The following is a 22,471-nucleotide window of genomic DNA, read 5'->3' as shown; positions in this document are numbered from 1 at the left end:
CGCACACACGTAGGCACACACCGCGCGCGGCGCGAAACGTGCCCAAACACGCGCAGTGCAGGAGGCAATCAAGGCGGTGCGAACGAGAGGTGGGAGAGGAGCAGAGGAGTACCACCCGCTAATAGAATTTTGCTTCGCATGCGGCGCTCTCAACGCCGGCGCAGCAGCGCCGCTCTCGGTGCCGTTCTTGCCCATATAGCAGCTGCGACACCCCGCAAAAAACGTACAGTAGAGGTAAAACAGTGCACATACTCCATATTCTCACGTGTGTATATGTGCTCTTATTGCCTTTTTTGTCATTGGAATAGTCAAACTGTTTAAAAAAGTACTAGGCCCTTTGGCTGCACAGAGGCATCACCTATGACGTACATAGCCAAAAAATTTCCTGCCAAGTCTCGCGGCAGTTGAGTTGAGTTGAGTGCTGTAGGCTACTGGTATGATTATCCTTGCAGTTACTGCCGGCAATTGCTTCATCGTAGCGACACTTAAAATAAAAAAAATCAAATAAATCTGTATGAGCCCTCACAATTACAAAGTGTCACTACTAAGGTCACTATGTCGAGGAAAAATCCGTGTTCTGCAGGTAATTTAAAACAAGGCGAGAAACCTCCTTCTTACAGAAATGGTTTCCGCGCGGGAAAACAATGTCCTGATGAGAACTGTGAGGAACTCCTGTCTTCTTCAGGGATCGGAATACCACACTCCTTTCCGCGTTATACAGCGTACAGCACATAAGGTAATGTTCTATGCCACCGCACATACCACACGTTGAACATAATGGAGACAACGCCAGGGCAGTCTTATCAATAGCAATAACATCCAAGAAAACCTACCATAGATTATGAATCATGAAAGTAGAACTGAGATCTGTAGAACACATACAATTGACATATCTCAAATAAGACATACCTGACACATAAATTTACATACGTAGCATACATACGAGGGGATGTTAGTTTGCTTCTTCCGTGAAATTTCCTCCGCCTTGCGTAAGTTTGCAGAACTGATTTGCCAAACCACGAAGTACAGCGTTATATAAGAATAGTTTCTGTATACACATCGCATAATGATAGGTTATTATAAATAAGATCCATGGTATATTGTGGTTTATCTAGTATTGGATATTTTTCTCACAATATTACAAAATACGTACATGTGATTCAATACTGCTGAAGTGCTGTTTGATTTTAAAGAAAGCTTTAAATGAACAGGAAAAAAAATCATTCACGGTCGTCGGGCGACGACAACATTACGAAATGTTTTTTCTTTATTTATTGGGCCGCAGTGCTGGAGGCCACAAAAGTGCATTGTAGCAAATATTTTTATTTCCCGTTCAACTACAAATAAATGAGTAGCTTGAGGTAATACGCGGATTCCTGCTTAAACTAGCTTTTTCACTGCGATAGCCAATTGCATATACAATCAAGTCACATTTCGCCGCCACCGTGATGCTGCGTATAAACTGCCAGAGCGGTAAAATCGCCACCGCGCGCTCTATGCTGTAAGTGCGAGTTAAAGCACGTCAGGTTGACCGGGGTAGGCGGGTCAATCGCACATGCGCGAGCGAGGTAGGCGAGGCTAAAGTGCGCCCTCTTCTGTCGCACGCGAGGTTCGGAGGGGCGCTCTTCTCCTTTCCAGGCGGAAATCTTTCACTACGTGGAAGAGTTCCTCGTTAACCGTAAAGCCATAATGGCGGCAGAGCACGCCAAATCCGAACAACCAGAAATAGGCAGCCAAGCGACAACACAAGGTTCGCTGTTTTCCTCTTGCTAAACGAAGCGCCAAATTTAGTTTTGCAAAAGTTATGTTGTGATGGGAGGCTAGCCTTTTCAGTTAATATTACCACTTGGCTTCTCGGTTATGCACCTGGGCAAGTGGCCCAAGGATAAAGATTGTTTCGGGTGTAAGCACTTTCCTAAACCTACAGCGATACAAGCTTCGTACCTAAAATAGCCCGATCATGTCTGGCATGGAAATTGGGAAGTCTGTCCCGAAAGTTTGGCGCTTGTTTCTTGACCGCCTTTTAATATTGCCCACACACACGTGATCGCTTCTGTGTTGTCTATCGAAGCCCGAGTTCGTGCATGTTGCGGTTGCCGGAGTAGTTACTTTTGCTTATATATTGATGCGGGGATCAAGTTCTCTTCAATAAATATTTCTCTGGCCGCACATTGGTGTTGTGTAGTTACCGGTGTGCGGCACAACTCTTGACAATATGCTGCGTTACGAAAAGAGCTTCCTTCTGTGCACTTAATCAACAGGATGCCGGCCAGATGAAGCCTAAATTACAAGATGATTTGCTTGGTACCATGCAATGTCTGGGCTGAAACTCAAGATCGCAGTTCGGATGTTATTGCCGTTGCAAGCATCGCATTGCATTCGATATACCGGTTGATGGGCAAGCCGATTAACCGTCTAATTTCAGCATGCACATGAACCTTTCTCACATCCACGCTGTTCTACTTATTTCTAATCACAGCTGGGAAATTGCAGTTTTATCGTGGTGCTGCAATATTGGGACAATATAAACCAATGAAGTATGCTTTAAATTTCAGTGCCTTTGACATTTAACTTTAACATATCAGATATTAGCATATAAGGGCGCCATATGAACATATGTGCATATACAAATTAACCAGATATGGTCATTTATGAGGTTTGAGTGGCCCATATGTCGGCGCTAATCAAAATGGAGATAAATGGACATCTATAGCCTTTATATGGCACATCCGGCCGCATGAAACCAATTTTGTCGGTAACCATATATTAAACTCTTATATAGGCCCTGGTAAGGTATTTTCGCAAGGGGCGTATCAGGCTAGGCGCGAGTGACATGTTGAAGCTAAAATTTGTGCATCTGAGTTTTTGAAGCTTCAGCCAGCGTAGCTGCCGGCATAAACCAGTGATACTTCTCAAAATCTTGTGTGTATTTAGCGCATAATACTGTGCCCGAACCTATTAATAGTGAGAGAAGCGTATCTCCCAGTACGGTCAATCTATTTTCGAGCGAGCTCCTCTCATTCTGAGAGGCTATCGAGCATCACAGTCTCTAATGTTATCCAACGTGAGAAAACGCCCTGGATTCACACTGGAGGCGCCGCAAGACACTGGTTTTACCTCTGGGATGGAAGATATTTCCATGTAAGGAATCATAGCTCAACATTTAGACGCTTCTATTGTGGTTTAACAGAATGGACGACTGCAAGGAACGGCGTAGGTGAAAAAGAGATGCTCAATTCCCTGTCGGTCCCAGTGCATTTGCCTCATTCCCCTGACTGATGCGAAGTGCGTGTTTGTGCTAGTGTGTGTCTGAGAGGGTATACGTGTGCGTGTGAGTGTGTGTGAGTGTGGGCAGTTTCTCTATTCAATTTTCGTTGTGTTGATCTTTGGTGACACTCCTTTGAAACTGTCTAGTAAATGAAATCAATCGGCGAGATACGTTCTTTACCAAATACACATTGTTTGAATGTGAAAGTGAAAATGTAGGTTTTTTTAAATTGAACTGATGAGACCGCCATTAAAACAAACATTCCTGAAAGCAATTATGTAGAAAACAAATAAATCCACAAAGCCCTTCATTAGTAGTAGTAAAGGTGCATAATGTAACATAAGTATACTAAATTAAGGTATGAACATTCAATCTTTTTAAAAAGAATCTCAAAAACATTTTGCAAGACCTATTTATTAAAGGTATTCTACCGTATATTATAGTTTATGATACCTCAAAAGTGAATTCATATGTACACAACAAAATACAAGGGATGAATGTTGCGAGATAACGTATAATGTTACAAAAGAATAAAGGTTTGCTGATTTGCTACGTAATTGCTTCCTTAGGGGAACGAGGCACATGAAAACGAGCTGTATCAGACAAGAAAAATGATGGAATGGAATTTATTGCTAAAGATAAAACTCGCTGACTGGCATCTGATTAAAAAAAACGATCAGATCTGCAGCTAAAAGGACTATCAATGTAAAGGGATACCATTATAAGAAAAATACCAAGGGAATACACTTCTATATATCTACAAGTAGCTCTTGTCATTACATGCGTTTAATATAGTGGATGCTATCCCTTCTCAGGTAGGTATTCATGTGACGCCCATGCGCACATCTCTCCGGTGGCAATTTCTCAGAAATGATGCGCGCCTACTTGGTTCTAGAAAGGCAATATCTGATGAGGCACATTGAAAGAAAAATTGACATGAATGTTGCTAATAAGTAAAGATGTTTCCCTTGACTGCCAAAGATGAAGGTCGGTGATTCGGGGAAAAAATCGGAGAAATTCGGAGAAAAGTTGGAGAAAAAAATCACAGCTGCCGCTAAGAATAATATGATCGTCAAGGGATACAAGTATGTTGAATATACGTATGGAATGCACTTGTAGATATCTGCAAGTAGTTCTCGTCATTTCTAATGCAAGGAATGGGCGGTTCTTGAACATCACATGCGATGAAATATATTCAATACTACCCCTTCTCCGGTAGGTATTTATGTGACGTAAATGCACACCTGTCTGTTACGGTAAATTCTTGGAAGTGATGCCTGGTTCTAGAAAGGCCCTATCCGATGACGCATATTCAAAGAAAACTCGACGTCAATGTCACTTATAAGTAGTTAAGTTTTCAACGAATGCCAAACGCAGAGTTCGGTGACTAGAAGCGCATGGAAAACAGAATGACCGCTAAAACTAAAAGGACAACGAGCATCTAGAGAATCAAGTATGCAAACAATGCGTCGGGATAGCACATATATGTATCCACAAGTAGCTCTTGTCATCATATGCGTGTAAAAGTAATGAACGTACGCGTCTCGCGATAGGTATTCTTCTGCGCCAATGCACACATCTGGGAAAAGTTGCATTCGACATATTGTTTTATGCAAATGCCACAAGAATGAATTTACTTTCTAATGCTAGGTGTAAAATTGGAAAAGGCGTGATGGACGACATCTTTACCTTTTGGAACTATTTTCATAGTCAGTCTCCTTAAGCACAAGAAAACATTTTTGACGATTTTTGCAATTCTCCCGGAAAAATAAATGCACCTTTGAGCATATTTTTTATAGTTGTAGAGAATGTTCATATTGTGTTAATTTAACATTGGACTAAATAAAAAGGGTGTTCAGGTTCAACATAAGCAAAACACGAAATGCAACAGGGGGCAAATTAATTATCTTCTCTTTGACACTGTTGCGCATGCCGTAATGATTAACGAGTTGAGTGAGCCGCAGCGACTCACCCGGCTGTTATATATAACACTCAATTTGCAGTTGTCGTCAAAGGGACGACGACACGTCTGTACCTTGAGCAGAAAAATTATTTCATGACTCCTATTACGCGCCTATAGTTTCTCAGCCCACAATACATGTAACAAGTGTAGCAAAAGGAACATGACAGAACTATGTCTAGTTGCGATCATTGGAAAACACTTGTAGATAAGGTGATACAGCATCCAATGATCTGGCCAAACGTCGTCATCCCCCTGTTGACCGATTTACTGGCTTTTTATTCGTTAATATATCCGTCTGCGCTGTGACCGCAACCTGCGGGCTACGCTACTCGTTATGCGTGTAGCACTGCGGCATTTGACGGGCTGGTAAAGAACATAAGATTCCATTACGTAACCGAATGGTCTCCGTTGATTATTTGAAACCCCTTCTGTAGCGGTGCCAAGGTCAGCGCCGTTAACATAAATCTGACGAAGAAGCTGGAGAAAACATTGCACATATCCACAGCCAATAATCTGCTAAACATTCCTGCAAATAATGCCACTTTCCCGATTACTACTTTGAAGAGATGTATTCAATACCCTCCTCTGTCAGCTGCTTGATAGTTCCTAAATAAATAAGGTGCCGCAGATGGAACACATTCTCACATATTAAAAGGTAGTTCTGCGTTTTGTGTTCATAAAAGATATCTAAAGTGCATATAGAACTAAAACTGTTAGAATCGTCAATGCTTGATGTTTCAAAACTGAATGCCCCTTATTGTAGAGCTTGCCGCTGCCCATTTGAAGCACAACGTTTTCATAGATGGTATCTGGTGTTCAGAGTTCAGGTGTTCGATCTTCTGTCCGTTCGGGCGTACCACAAGGCACAGTTCACGGACGAGTACTCTTTCTAATTTACATTATTGATCTTCCTACTGAGATCTCTTCTAACATTCGGTTGTTCACAGACGATTGTGTAGTTTATCGACGCATAACTAACACTTCAGAGTTGGATTTCCTTCAAGCAGACCTAAATCTCATTTAATTATGGTGTAACGAATGGTTGATGTCTTTAAATCCTAAAAAGAACCTCGCCAGTTTCTTTTCATCACAGACAGCATCACCAATCAGGGAAATACACTATATACGGCGCCGAAATCGCATCGGTAGACTCATATAAGTACCTCGCCATAACCTTTTCAACTACCCTAACTTGCTCACATCATGTCATTACCTTAGCCAATGCAGCTAATCGAACACTTGGTTTTTTCCGTCGGAACCTAAGACTTGCTCCCCCATATGTAAAATTGTTAGCTTATGTTACATATGTCCGTCCTAAGTTAGAATATGCATGCTCTGTCTGGGATCCTCATCAACACAACCTATCATATACACTGGAATCAATTCACAACCGTGCAGCCCGGTTTATCTACTCGGAATATTCTTATCATGCAAGCGTGTCTGAACTAGAAACCCGCGCCGGTCTCACTAACCTAGAATCACGACGTCTTATTTCTATACTGTTTTTTTTTAACATATTCTATCATTAACCACTCCACATTTCAGCTATATTACCAGCTCATCTTCAGTCCAGCGGCATTAACCGCAGCAAAGCCGTGTGTCCTCCCCCGGCGCAGACTACCTCTCATCTACGATCACCTTATGTGAAAAGCGCCACGGACTGCAATGGTCTCTCTGCCGACGTCACGCACTACTCCGACGCTCATCACTTCAAGGCTGCTCTCGTATCACTGTTTTGTTAAACCAAGCCCATCCCAAATTAATACCCCATCTCTGGGGCCTCCAAGGTTTAATAAATAAATAAATAAATAAATAAATAAATAAATAAATAAATAAATAAATAAATAAATAAATAAATAAATAAATAACCGGGCATTGTGTGCTTTTCTGCGACTTGAGTTACCAAAACGAAACCGGGAGCACAAGCTCTGCTAGTTACATAGAAGCTTAAGCTGGTATCTTCTGAAAAAAAAAATCGAAGTACAAGGTAAGTGAGTGTCATGACACGCTAAAAGCTTCCTTAATAATGATGCTGACATTGTGGCGAGATAGCACAAAGACCATTACTTCGGCCGCATATCGGAGTTCGTCTTGCGCCACTTGATCCATGTCTCATTTAGGAGAAATAAAATAGGTCAGAAAGATGAGTGTTGCTGTCCAAGATAAAGTAATATTAACGTGCCTTCTCCGGAGGTTTACTTATTTATTATATATTACCCCTCAGAAAAAGCTTTGCAGAAAATATAAATTGTGCTTGTGAGTGTAAACTAAACAAACGGATCAAAAAAGACACAAAAGAGCGAACAAGTGCACGAAGAAATGTTACGAACAGTGAGAAAGCCAGCAAAAAAAATGAGCAAGAAAGGTTCAGTTATAAAGAGAGAGAGAGGGAGTGAGACAGAGCAATAGAGAATGAGGGAACGAAAGTTTCTCTCACCGAGTCCCTCCACAGATCATTGACCACCGTCCACCTAGTACCCACTCAAAAAATAATCATCAAGTGAAAGGAAGCTATGCGCTTTAATAAACACTAGAGCTTCTGCCATTTATTGCAGTTTCTCGCAAAACAAGACCGAACCACGGAACGTGCAAGTGAAATAAAGGCGCTTTTGTCATTGCAAGAATTTCAGTATTTTAGTTCGGGAGAAGTTAACCATGGTTATGAATTGTGTTGCTGGATGTTTTTTTTTAATTTTCTCCTTGTCAGTTGTCGGTCAAACTCTTACCATTCTATCTATTAAACAAAACCACACAATGGAGCCTTGACTAATAGGGTGTATTGTAACGTGGTTCAGTTTTTGGGCTGTTGTATGAAAGTTACACGGTCAATGGGCGTCAATGTTTACGAAACGGCAATAGAGAAATGCTCAGGAGAGTACATCATTCGCTCATATTTCTATATATTGAATAAGCCATAGCCAGCATCCTGCTAGTAGCAGCGATTGTGAACAGCAAACAAAATCGAAAAAATAATGCGGCATACGACCCTAAGGAAGCAATAAAAAACAAAGAGGGCCAAGGTTGTCTTAAAAATTCCCAGTTTTACTACAAAGGTGAAAAACCGACTTCGACATCAAAAGAGTAGTTAGCAGTACGAAGTAACAATATTAGTTTTATCGGCAGTATAAACATACAAACATTCGCTTACTAACTAAATGATCACAGATTGATTGTGTAAACATGACTGAACGAGGACGTGGAAAAAAAAGAAATACACAGAGACAGTGTTGTGTTTATTTCTGCGTCCTCGTTCAATTACGCTTGCACATTTTATCATTACTTAACACCAACTAGCCCGTTAACGCGTTATAAATAAACACGAAACACAGTATGCCGTGTGCGCAAGTAAACATGAACAGATCTCACTCGATGAGCGCAAGAACACGCTGTCGAAATGTTGGAGTGAAGAATTGCAGCAGCAGCAAGCGAATGGACCTTCGTGCATCTCTCGCTTCAAACCGAAGAAAAATTCGAAAATACCCCTCATACGAAGTCTTTGGCTCTACGTGCACTTTGCAAACAACACAAATCGTTTTGGATATGACGCCAGCTCTGCCTCGCACTTTGGCAACGTCGCAGATCGCATTCAAGATACACCAGCGCCGGCAATGCGTCCCTACAGCAGCCACCAAAGGGGTTTACTTCCGTGTCCGCCATTCGCAAGTCCAACGCTGGAGTAGACAATGCGGATGAGGAAGTGGGATTGTGAAGAGGAAGAGGCGCTATTTTCTGCAGCCCACTAGGGAGCATGACTCAGTCCCTTGGGGAATGGGAGGGCGACACAAAGGATAAAGAAAAAGGAGAAGAGAGACAAGGTCGAGACGATTGCTGAGTCACGTACCATAAGGTACCGCTGTAAGCGGTAGCATTGCGGCACAGTCACAATTTACACGACAGCCCTGGTGAACCGCCCCTTGGATGCCGAGACCGTGGGGAGTCCGAGGCGTCGGAATGAGACGTGGATAGACGTGTCCCCATTCTGCACGGAGGGGAAGACCAGGATGACATCGCGGTGCGCTATGAGACGCCGTGCAAGAACGCACCCGTCACTCGCCTGGCTTCCGTGATTCGGGCGCGACGGGAGAGGACGCGATTCCGACCCGCGTTACTCGCTCGCGCACGCGAGATTGGACCGCCTTCCCCGGCTCACCATCGCACGCTTACACTCGCACATACAGCATACGGCAAGCGACTACGGTTTTATCGCCCTAGGACTTTATACAGAACATCACGGTGACGGCGACGCCAGAAAAGCACCTGGAGTGTCCATATAGTTGCTATCGCTATAAAACATTCTGCAGGCTCTCTTCCATAATTCTGTTTTTGGTACATGAGTATTTATGATGCCTAAAGAGTTAATTAGTAAATTTAAATTATGGGGTTTTACGTGCCAAAACCACTTTCTGATTATGAGGCACGCCGTAGTGGAGGACTGCGGTAATTTCGACCACCTGGGGTTCTTTAACGTGCACCGTAATCTAAGTACACGGGTATTTTCGCATTTCGCCCCCATCTAAATGCAGCCGCCGTGGCCTGGATTCGATCCCGCGACCTCGTGCTCAGCAGCCCAACACCATAGCCACTGAGCAACCACGGCGGGTAGTTCATTGGTAAAGTATGCGTTAAAAATCAATAAAATGAAGTTGAATTATACAGTTGCAAGCAAGGGAAATTCTAGTCCATCTTGTGCGATAGTCGCTGTAAATAGCAGCCGCAAAACCCTCAAAAAATACCGTAGAGGATAACAGTGCACATACTCGATAATCTCGCTTCTGTATATGTTGCCTTGTTGCCTTGTTTGTCTTTCGAATTCTCAAGCTATTGAAAAGAGTACTCGGGCCTCAGGCTGCAATGGAGCATAACCTATGACGTACATAGCCAAAAAACCTCCTGCGAAGCCACACGGGAATACAAGAATGATGATTCTGAACTTGCACCTAACTGAAGATCAATAGCAATAACATGCGACAAAACGTACCATAGACTTCGAATTATGAAAGTAAAAATTGACGCATGTAGCACACATACAATTGATGTATTTGAAATTGGACATATTTGACACATACGTTTACATACGTAGCATACATACCAGGGGACGTTAGTTTTCTCCTTCCGTGAACCTTCCTCGACCTTGCCTAAGTTTGCAGAAGTGATTTGTAAAGCCTCGAATTAGAGCGTTATAGAAAAATAGTTTGTGTATACACACAGAAGAGTCATAGGTTATTAAAAACAAGATACGCGGTATATCGTGGTATATGTAATATTTGATATTGTTCTTACAATTTTAGACATTATGTACATGTGATTGAATACTGCTGAACTGCTTAATGTTAAAGAAAAAGCTATAAGTAAACTGGAAAAAAATTATCAACGGTCGTCGGGCAAGAACAAATTTAAGAATAATTTGTTTTTATTCAGTGTGCCGTGGTGCTGAAGGCCACAAGTTCATTGTGACAAATATATTTATTTTCAGTTAAACTAGAAATAAATGAGTAGCTCGAGGTAATACGCTGATTCCTGCATAAAGTAACTTTTTTATTGGGATAGCCAATTGCATATGCAGTCATTGCACATTTTTTCCGCCACCGTGATGCTCCGTATAAGCTGCCAGAGCGATAAAATCGTCACCACGCGCCTCATGCTGTATGCACGATTTAAAGCACGTCAGGTTGAATCGGCAAAGGCGGCTCAATCTCACATACGTGAGCGAGGAAGGCGAGGCTCAGGCGCACCCTCTTCTTTGGCACAGGAGGCACGGCGGGGCGTTCTTCTCCGGCTCAGGTGGAAATCTTTCACTACGTGCAAGAGTTCCTCGCTAACCGTAAAACCATAATAACGGCAGGGGACGCCAAATCCGAACCAACAGAAATAGGCAGCCAAGCAAGAGCAGAAGATTCGGTGCTTTCTTCTTCCTAAACGAACCGCCAAATGTAGTTTTGCAAAAACTTATGTTGGAATGGAGGCTCACCTTTTCAGTGAATATAACCACGTGGCTTCTCGGCTGTGCACCTGTGCCAGAAGCTTACGGACAACAACTGTTTCGAGTGTACGCACTTTCCCAAACCTACAGCGATAAAAGTTTCGTAGCCACAATGGGCCGATCGGGTCTGGCACGGAATTTGCGCACTCTGTCGCGAAAGTTTGGTGCATGTTTCTTGACAGCCTTTTAATAATGGCCACACATACGTGATCGCCTCTCTTTTTTCTATCGACGCCCGAGTTCGTGCATGTTGCTGTTTCTGGGGTAGTTACCTTTGGTTATATAATTATACGGGGATCAGGTTCGCTTCAATAAATATTTGTCTGGCCGCACGTTCATCTTGTGTATTTACCGGTATGTGAAACCACTCTTGACAATGTGCTGCATTACGAGAAGAGGTTCTTTCTGTGCACTTCATTAACAGGATGCCGGCCAGATGGAGCACAAGTAACAATATTATTTCCTTGGTACCTTGGAATGTGTAGGTTGAAATACAACATAGTTGTTCAGATGTTATTGCCGTTGCAAACATCGCATTGTATTCGTTATACAGCTTGATGAGCAAGCCAATTAACCGTCGGATTTCAGCATTCTCATGGGCCTTTTTCACATCCGCACTGTTCCACCTAATTTTTATCACACCTGGAAATTGTCCTTTTATCGTGATGCAGCATTACTGGCACGCAATATAACAATAGAATATGGTATAAATTTCAGTGCCAGTGACTTTAACATTTCAGATATGAGCATATAAGAGTGCCATATGAACATATGTACATATACAAATTAACCAGATATGGTCATTTATGACATTTGGGTCGCCCATATATCGGCGCTAATGAAATTGGATATAAATGGCCATATATTGGCTTTACGTAGCACATCTGGCCACATCAAGCCAATTTTGTAAATAACTATATATTAAACTGTGTTATGGGTCCTGGAACTATATTTTCGTAAGGGACGTATCCGTCTCGGCGCGGGTTCCATGTAGAAGCAAAAATTTGTGCATCTGAGTTTTTGAAGCTTGAGCCACTGTAACTTCCGGCATAAACCTGTCAACATTTTATGTTTATTTAGCGTGTAATACTGTGCCAGAGCCTATTAAAAGTGAGACAAGCGTATCTCACAGTGCGGTCAATGTATTTTCGTGCGACCACCTCTGATTCTGAGTGGCTATCGAGCATCACAGTCTCCAATGTAATCCAACGTGAGAAACCGTACTGGATTCACACTGGAGGTGCCGCAAGACACTCGTTTTTCAACTGGGATGGAAGAAATTCCCTTGTAAGAAATGATAGCTCAACATTTAGAATGTTCTATTGTGGCTTTACTAGAATGGACCACTGCAAGGGATGGCGTAGGTGGAAAAGAGACGCTCATTTTCCCTCTCGGTGCCAGTGCATTTGCCTGGAGTAAAGCTACATATGTGAAGTGCGCGTTTGTGCTGGTGTGTGTCTGTGAGGGTGGCGTTCCTGTGCGTGTGTGTGAGTGTGGGCAGATTCTCTATTCATTTTTTGTTGTGTTGATTTTTGGTGACACTCCTTCGAATCTCTTTTGTAAATGAAATGAATCACTCAGGTACGTTGGTTATGGTAGTTCTCTTTACCTTATACACATTGTTGTAATGTGAAAGATAATATGTAGGTTTTATTTTACTTGAACTGGTGAGACCGCAACTAAAACAAATATTATTGTCAGTAGTGGTGTAAAAACACAAATAAATCCACAAATTTCTTCATTAGTAGTAGTAAAGGTAGGCAATCTGACGTAAATATATTAAACTATGGTATGATCTTTCAATTTTTTTCTTTCAAGGACAACCTCGGAAACATAGAGCCGGACCTGTTTAATACGAGTTTTGTACCGTATTATTGTAGTTTATGATAACTAACACGCGAATTCCTATGTACACAACAAAGAATAAGAGACGAAGGTAGCGACATAAACTTTAATGTTACATAAGCATAAATGGTGGTCGACTTGCTACATAATTATTTCCTTATGGGAACGAGGGATAAGCAAACGAAGCGTAGCTGACAGAAGGAATGACGGAGCAGATTTGACATTGTGCGGAGTTGCTACAGTGTGCGGCGGCATTTTGTTAGAAATCATGCGCAGCTACTTCGTTCAAGAAAGGTATAGCTGATTACACAGAATCAAAGGAAATTTCACTAGAATGTCACTTATAAGAAAAGATGTTCTCATTTATTGCTAAAGATAAACGTCGCTGACTGGCAGTTCACCAAAAAAACGATCAGAGCTGCAGCTAAAAGGACTATGACCGTGAAGCGATACAATTATTTGAAAAATGCCAAGGAAATACACTTCTATATATCTATAAGTAGTACTCGTCATCACATGCGCCTAAATATATTGGATGCTATCCCCTCTCCGGTAGGTATTCATGTGACCCCAATGCACACATCTCTCCTGCTGAAATGTCTCAGAAATGATGCCTTGGTTCCAGAAAGGCAATATCAGATGACGCACATTGAAAGAAAAATTGACCAGAATGTTCCTTATATGTAAACATGTTCCCCTTGACTTCCAAAGACAAAGGTCGGTAACTGGCAGCTGATGAAAAAAAACAATGAGAGCTGCCGCTAAGAGTCTGTCTATCATCGTCAATGGCTACAGGTATATTGAAAATAGCTATGGAGTGCACTTCTAAATATCTACAAGTAGTTCTCTTCATTCCTCATGCAAAGACGGGGCGGTTCTTGAGCATCACATACGTTGAAATATAGTCCACGCTACCCCTTCTCCGGTAGGTATCTATGTGACGTCAATGCACACATGTCTGTTGTGGTAAATTCTTAGAAATGATGCGCACCTACTTGGTTCTAGAAAGGCCCTTTCTGATGACGCACATTCAAAGAAGAATTCACGTCAATGCCACTTATAGGTAATTAGGTTTTCAACGACTGCCAAACACAGAGTTCGGTGAACAGAAACCCTTGGAAAACAGCATGATCGCTGCAACTAAAAGGACAACGGACATCTAGAGATACAAATATACTAGCAATGCCTGGGGATAGCACGTATATGTATCCACAAGTAGCTCTTGTCGGCACATGCGTGTAAACGTAATGGTCACAACGCCTGCGGCGATAGGTATTCTTCAGAGGCCAATGCACATATAGGGAACAAGTTCCATTCGACGTATTGTTTTATGCAGAAGCCACAAGAGCAAATTATCTTTATAATGCTCGGTGTAAAAGGGGAAAAGGCGTCGTTGACGACTTCTTTATATTTTGGAACTGAATTTGATAGTGAGCCTGCCTAAGCACAAGAAAACATTGTTTACGAGTTTGCTTTCTCCCGGAAAAATAAATAAACTGTTGAACACATATTGTTATTCATGCAGAGTATGTTCATGTTATGTGAATTTAACATTGAGCTAAATAACAAGGCAGTGCAGGTTCAACATAATGCAAAACACAAAATGCTAAAGCGTCCATAATAACTACTTCATCTTTGACGCTGTTGCGCTTGGCGTAATGAATAACGAGTAGAGTGAGCCGCTGGAACTCATCCTGCACTTACATATAACACTCATTTCGTAGTTGTCCTCAAAGGGAAGATGACACCTCTGTACTTTGAGCAGAAAAAATGATTTAATGACTGGAATTACATGCTTATATATTCTCAGCCCACGATACGAGTAGTAAGTGTAGCAAAATGTGCATGACAGAAGTCTTTACATTGCGATTATTGGAAGACACTTGTAGATAATGTGATACAGCATCCAATGATCTGGCCAAACGTCGTGAGCCCTTTGCAAACGGATTGACTGGCTATTTATTCTTTACTATATTCTGCTGCGCTGTGAGCTCAACCCGTGGCCTACGCAACCTGTTATGCGTGTAGCAGGGAAGCATTTGACAAGCTGACAAAGAAATTCATAATGACGAACCTAACTTAAAGTCGTAACCGAACCGTATTCATTCATTGTTTCATACCCCTTCTGTATCGGTGCCAACATCTGCGCCTCGAATGGCGACGGACAACACAAATCTGACGAATAGGCTGGAGAAAACATTGGGGATATCCGCAGCCAGAAAGCTACCAAAAATTACTGAAACTGATGCCACTTTCCAGATTACTACTTTCAAGAGATGTATTCAATACCCTCCTATGTCAGTTGCCTAATAGTTTGCAGAAGCCATAAATGGTGCTTGTGATTGTAAACTAAAGAAAAGGATCAAACAAAACAGCGAACAAGTGCTCGAAGAAGTGTTAGGAATAGTGTGAAAGCCAGCAAAAAATTGAGTAAGTAAGCTCCAGTTATTTAGAGAGAGAGGGAGTGAGACAGAGCCATAGAGAGTGAGTGTACGAACGTTTCTCTCGCCGAGTCCCTCCACGGATCATTGACCACCGACCAACCTACCGCCCACTCCAAAAATAATCACAAAGTGAAAGGAAGCTATGCGCTTTAAAAAATTCCAGATCTTCTGCTCTTTAATATATATTTTTTTTTACAAAACTGAAGCCAACCACGGAAAGTGTCAATGAAATACAGGCGCTTTTGTCATTGCAAGAATTTGAGTATTTGATTTCGGAAGAAGTTAAGCACGGTTATGAATTGTGTTGTTGGATGTTTTTCATTTTCTCCTTGTTAATGTTGGTCACACTCTTACCATTCTATCTAATTAAGAGAACCACGCAATCTGGAGCTTTGCATAATAAGGTGTATTATAACATGGTTCAGTTATTTGGCGCTTGTATGAAAGCTACAAGGTCAATATGCGCAAAGGTTTACGAAACTGCAATAAAGGGAAATGTTCCACGCAGTACATCTGTCGCTCATATTCCGCGCACAAGCTCGCACTTCTACTAGCTGCAGCGATTGTGGACAGCAAAGCGAAAAAAAAAAAATGTCGCATAGGATCCTAAAGAAGCAATAAGAAACAAAGAGCGCAAACGATGCCTAAAAAAATTCGCAGTTCCGCCCGAACTGTGAAAAACCGATTGCGATTGCAAATTAGTAGATTTCTGTAAGAAGTAAGAATATTCGTTTTATCGCGCGTATAAACTTGCAAACATTCCTTTTCTAAGTAAATTATCAATGATAGAATGTGTAAGCGTGACTGAACGAGGACGTTAGTTAGTTAGTTAGTTCGGCTTTAATGGTACAAAGACAACTAAGGCCATGCTGCGCCAGTCACAAGACAAAGTAAAACGGAGCGTTAGAGCAGGTAAACCTGCATTACATTATAGTTGGTGTAAATAACCAGTTTTTTTCTAAAAAGACGAAAAGGTTAGCAGGTTAACGGCTTAGCATATGCCACTAGGGGGTCATCTGCTAGTAATAGGGCAGTGTGTAGTGGAACGTGGAAATTATGCAGGCTGTGTAAAAACCTCCGTCTCAGTGTGTCGATGTGTAGACATGTTATTAGGATGTGCATGACTGTAAGAGCTTCATTGCATTTTTTCGCAAGTTAGCGGGTCTTCTTTTCGGAGAAGCAAATTGTGCATCAGATGTGTGTGTCCAATTCGAAGTCGACACAAGATCACCTCGTAGAACTGTTGCTGGTGACTGCATACTTTCCACTCGCCAATTACAGGTTTAATTAGATGAAGCTTGTTGCTTAAACAATTGGCCCAATCGCGTTGCCATTTTGACGTCAAGGCCTTCCAAATCGCGTTGACCCTGTCTTTATATGGAATTGCTGTATTTTTAAGGTTCTTGTACGCTGCCATTGATACGCATCTATCCACTGCTTCGTTACCCAATATCCCAACATGGCTTGGTACCCAGCAAAACCTAATTGATGTGCCATATTTGTTTGACGATAATGCGTTCAAAATATCGCCCAACAAGGTTTCACTTTGGGATTTCATATGTAGAGCCTTCAGTACGCTTAATGAATCTGTGTATATGATAGTGTTTTCATGTTTGTCAGCAGTGATCTTTTGAACTACCCTCCACATTGCGTACACTTCGGCTCTGTAGACTGAGGCATGCTGAGGTTAGCGAATACTTGTTTCCCAATTTTCTGTTACGGCCCCCACACCCACGTGTTTTTCCGTTTTAGAGTCATCAGTATAAAATTCCATGTAATCTTTATACTTATTTTGAAGAGCGCGGAATTCTTGTATGATGTGCTCATGTGGTGTGTCTCTTTAAATGTGTTCGTGTCCAGTCACATAACGCTATGAAATCACACCACGGGGGTAAACGTTCTGGCTTTCTGGCAACCTGGAGGACTTCCCGTGGGATGTCATAATCCCGACAGTACTCCTCGTATCGCAGGATAAGCGGCCTAATAATGTTTGGTTTATTTGTATCATGTAAGCGTGAGCTGCACTGTGACGATGTTGGAGCATGTCTGTTGTGCTGAGGATCAGATTCTGAGTATGTAGGAAAAAGTTAGTAGCGCTCTGCGATGCTGTAAAGGAGGCTCATTACATTCAACATGTAAGCTCTGGATAGGTGATGTTCTGCATGCACCGCATGCCAGTCGTAGTCTAATATGCTACGCACCAAAGTGCGGTAGATGCGTAGCAGGCATTTGCAGTCAGAGCCCCACCGTTTCCGGGAGAGGAGTTTTATGATCTTAAGTGCATTATTCGCTTTGATTTTTATACTTTTTTATGTGCGCGAGAAAGTTCAACCTTTTATCAAACAGAACACCCAGAAACTTGTGCTCTTGTTTTACGGGTAGTGTGGCATCATGTAGTTTAAAGATGGGATATGCTTGTAGGCCTCTCTTTTGCGTAAAGACAACACTTATAGTTTTTTCACTTGAGAAGCGAAAGCCGTTTTCAGAAGCCCACTGCGTTAGTTTGTTTATTGTAATTTGAATTTGTCGTTCGCAGGTTGCCATGTTTGATGCACGACATGCAATTTGCAGATCATCCACATATAGTGAATGCATTATAGAGGATGGAATTACATTATTGAGCGAGTTCATTTTCACCACAAACAATGTTGTGATCAATACCCATCCATGAGGTACTCCGTTTTCCTGAATAAATACGCGCGACAGCACCGTTCCTAAACGTACTTGGAATGTTCGATCGGACATGGCATCAGCTAGATATTTAAGCATTCTGTCGCGGATCCCTAAATCCGCTAAGTCCCTTAAAATACCGAACCTCCATGTTGTGTCGCATGCTTTTTCAAGATCAAAGAAAACTGAGACAATATTGCTTGTGTATAAAGGCCGCACGTATCTCGTGTTCTAACAGAACTAGATGATCTGTTGTAAAGCAGCCTTTTTTGTACCCACACTGATGATTATCGAGCGGGTTCTCAGTTTCGAAGACGTATGCCAATGTGATGTTTATAATAGATTCAAAGGACTTGGCAAGACAGCTTGTGAGTGCTATAGGTCAGGAGCTGGTAGCTGTTGTAGAATGATTTCCAGCTTTCAAGAAAGAGATTATAATGGCTTTTTTTCCAATCATTCGGCATTTTTTCTGTTTTCCAGATTATGTTAAAAAAGCGGAGCAATGTCATAACTGCTTTTGGAGATAGGTGTGCGAGTTGTGTAATGTAATCTGTCCGGAACTGGCGCTGTTTTTTGCCAGTACTGAGTACTCTGTTGATTTTCGGAAGTGTTAAAGGGCCATTATTTGATCTCTCGGGACTTCCTGTTGTCGGAAGCTTTTGTTTTTCTGCTGATTGTTTATATTTATGAAATTCAGTGGAATAGTTTATTGAGCTTGATGTGTTATGAAAATGCTGCCCTAATATGTCTGCTTGTTCTTTTAAATTTGTTTGTGTACCTGGAGGTGAAAGTATGGGGATCGTATAGGGGCTTCCTCTCTTCTAAACTTACGAAGCTGATCCCACATTCTTTTGGATGTCATTGAGCTATTGATGGAGGATACATACGTTTGTCAAGACTGTCTTTCGGCATGCCTACGCGCGTGCCTGGCTTTCGCCTTTGCTTTTTTAAAATACAGGAGGTTATTTTTTGGTGGGTATCGCCGAAAGATACCCCACGCTTTCATTTGTGCTTTTTTAGTTTGAGTACACTCATTCGTCCACCAGGGTTTTATTTTTTCCTTAAGAAGGCGGAGGATTGCGGGATCATCTGTTCTGCTGCAGCAAGTGTGAATGTTATACTGTTTTCATTCATTTCGTCTATTGTTTGATCATGTGATATGTCAACCAGACTGGCCTTCTCGCTAAACAGAGGCCAGTCTGCTAGATCGAGTTTCCAAAGGGGTGGTCTTAATGGTACTGTAGGGAAAGGAGATGCTTTTTTTTAATAATGCCGGGCATATGATCACAACCATAAGGATTATTAATAGCCCTCAATTTAAAATCGATCAAGAGAGATGAAGTGCACAGCGCCAGGTCTAGACAGCTCATAGCTCCTGTGCTTGGGGAGCGGTAGGTTGCCGCACCAGTGAATAAAAGGAATATTTCGTTTATTAGGATAAAATCGTGAAGTGTTTGTCCCCTGGTGTCAGTTGTTTCGCTACCCCATAATATGTTATGAGCGTTAAAATCACCTGCTATTAGAGAAGGTTTGCTGGTTTAAAATTAACTCCGGATCTCTTACAGTAAAATGTGAATGGGGTGGAATGTACATTGAACAAATGGCAATGGTTTTATGTGCTAAAATCGTGACAGCAACGGCATCTAAGTGAGTATTCATGGCAACTTCTCTAGCTGCAATGCCGCTCTGTAGAACAATCGCTACACCACCAGAAAGGCAGTTCGCCTGAGTACGGTCGCGCCGTACAACAGTGAAGCCTTTTAATATGTATCTGTGCTTTCCTGTAAGCACAAGGCCACAGGAGAGAAGTTTATTAACATGTCTTTAATGTCATCTGAGTTGAGTAATAGCCCTCTACAATTCTAATGAATAATAAAAGCCCTCTTAAAATTGAAAGATAAGAAATGGCATTACGGAAAAATTAAGAGGTGGGGTGTTAGGTGACATGAATTTAAAAAGACTAATACAAATGAGCGATAACCTTTAGGTTATCGTTTTCTTATTTTGAATGGTTATTGGGATTTTGTCCCTCTTACGGTGCTCGAGAGAGCGCTTGTCCTTCGGTGTCAATCACACCGGAGTTTTTGTGTCGGCCTCCATCGCTCTCTCTGAGGCGCTTGAGTACAGAGAATTTGGCGCCGAGACACGTGTCTCGGGCCTTGTGGTTCATTTGATCTTAGGGCCCTGCGTGACTGGTGTCTGCAGGGCCTGCGAAGATAATGGAGCAGCACTGGCTGCTTCCACCACGGGGGCGGAAGGTGTCATTACGGGACCACTGTGCGTGGGCCCGCAGGACTCCTCAGGCCACTGTGACGCTACCCCCACCTTCGTCACATCGGCATAACAGCGTCGCGATAGATAGTCAGTCGCTTTCTGGCTTCAAAGAACGAGATTTTTTCTTTACCAGTTAGTGCAATTACTTCTTTTTCTTTTTTTCCAGCAAGGGCAAGACCGCCAGTAAGCGGGATGATCTCCTTTGCAGTTAACACAATGTGGTGAAGAGGTGCAATTCTCAGATTGGTGATAATTGGAGCTGCATTTAGCACAAGTTGTTTGTCCTCGGCATGCATGTCAAGCATGTCCAAATCTTTGGCACTTGAAACATCATCTGGGATCCGGGATATATGCTCTCACATTGACTTTGACATAACCTGCATCGAGTGAAGTAGGCATTACGCTTGTTCTGAAGGTGAGCATAACATGTTTGGTGGGGATTTCTTGGTCGTTTCTGCGTATTGCTATTCTTTGTACTTTACCAACATTTTGTTCCTGCAAACTTTCCAGCAGTTCCTCATTGCTTAAACTAATGAAGTCTTCTTCAGAGATTACTCCCCTGCTTGTATCAAGTGTTCTGTGGGCTGAAACTGTGACTGTCGCGTCGCCAATATTGGTAAGTTCAGAGAGCTTCTCTGCTAGATTTTTATCATTAAGTTCTAAGAGGAGGACGCCGCTAGACATTTTGGAGGCTTTGTATGTCGGTATTTGGCTACAAGGAATGGAGAGAGCTTTCTTACTGGCATGTTGGTTTTAATGTGGACTACATAGTACTTAGGGAAAGATTGAGCATTGCTTCGAAAGGAGAATTGGAATGGTACTTCGGTGCAGCATGTCTTCAGACACCGATCATAGACAACAGACGCTTGCGCTGCCGTAGGAAAATTTCTATGTGCGGCAACAGCGCCGACCGCCCACCACGGAGCCCAACGAGGGGACACCGCAAAGCTTGTGTTCAAGCCTGCACGACGCCAGCCGTACGCCGTCACTATAACCAAATATGATGTACCCAAAGTAGGATAGCCACACAAGGTTAACCCTTACCGCCGTGGAGAAAGGAATCAAATTAAATAATTGGGTTTTACGTGCCAAAACCACTTTCTGATTATGAGGCACGCCGTAGTGGAGGACTCCGGAAATTTTGACCACCTGGGGTTCTTTAACCTGCACCTAAATCTAAGTACATGGGTGTTCTCGCATTTCGCCCCCATCGAAATGCGGCCGCCGTGGCCGGGATTCGATCCCGCGACCTCGTGCTCGCAGCCTAACACCATAGCCACTGAGCAACCACGGCGGGTGGAGAAAGGAATCAACTGGAAAAGAAAAGAAGACAGGAAAGATAAAAATTTAAGAATAAAGACGAATGTCTGAGGAGAGAGAGACAGGAAGAGGCGACTGCCGATTTCCCCCTGGTGGGTCAGTCCAGGGGTGCCGTCTACGTAAAGCAGATGCCAAGGAGATGTGTTGCCTCCGCCGGGGGGCCTTAAAGGTCTGAACACCCGGCATCGGCTCAACCCCAGTATCCCCCTTTCCCCAGACACGGCTAAGCCGCGCACGGCTGCAAGCGGGAGTGTCCAAGCCTCGTGTGCTCGGGTACGTGGTTTCGCAACACACCAAGCGCCTTCTGACGCAGACGCCCCAGCTGGGGACGAGGACGTGGAAAGAAACAACCACACAGACAAAGTGGTGTCTTTATGTGTCATCTTTTTTCTACGTCCTTGTTCAGTTACGCTTAACCCTTTCAGCCCTGGAATTTTTGTTTTTGCCGCAGATTTTTTCCCTTTGCATTTTCTTCAATTTGAAGGTCCAAAGGACATGCTCACAAAATATGAAGCTTGTGCGTGAAGTAATTACCGATTTGGCTTCATGTCCTCAAAATGGACATCAGGGCTCAGTGGGTGTAGGAATAAAAAAAAAATTACTTTATTTTATGCGGCTATTACAACAAAAACTAAGCACAAGATTGATTATTTCATTATGTGAAAGTCCTTGAAGCAATTACTGGACTTCGTCAAGCACAGGTGCAC

The sequence above is a fragment of the Dermacentor andersoni genome, chromosome 7 (genome assembly GCF_023375885.2).
Source record: "Dermacentor andersoni chromosome 7, qqDerAnde1_hic_scaffold, whole genome shotgun sequence".
NCBI lineage: Eukaryota > Metazoa > Arthropoda > Arachnida > Ixodida > Ixodidae > Dermacentor > Dermacentor andersoni.
The sequence above is the reverse complement of the archived record's forward strand: the minus strand, read 5'-3'. Positions refer to the sequence as shown.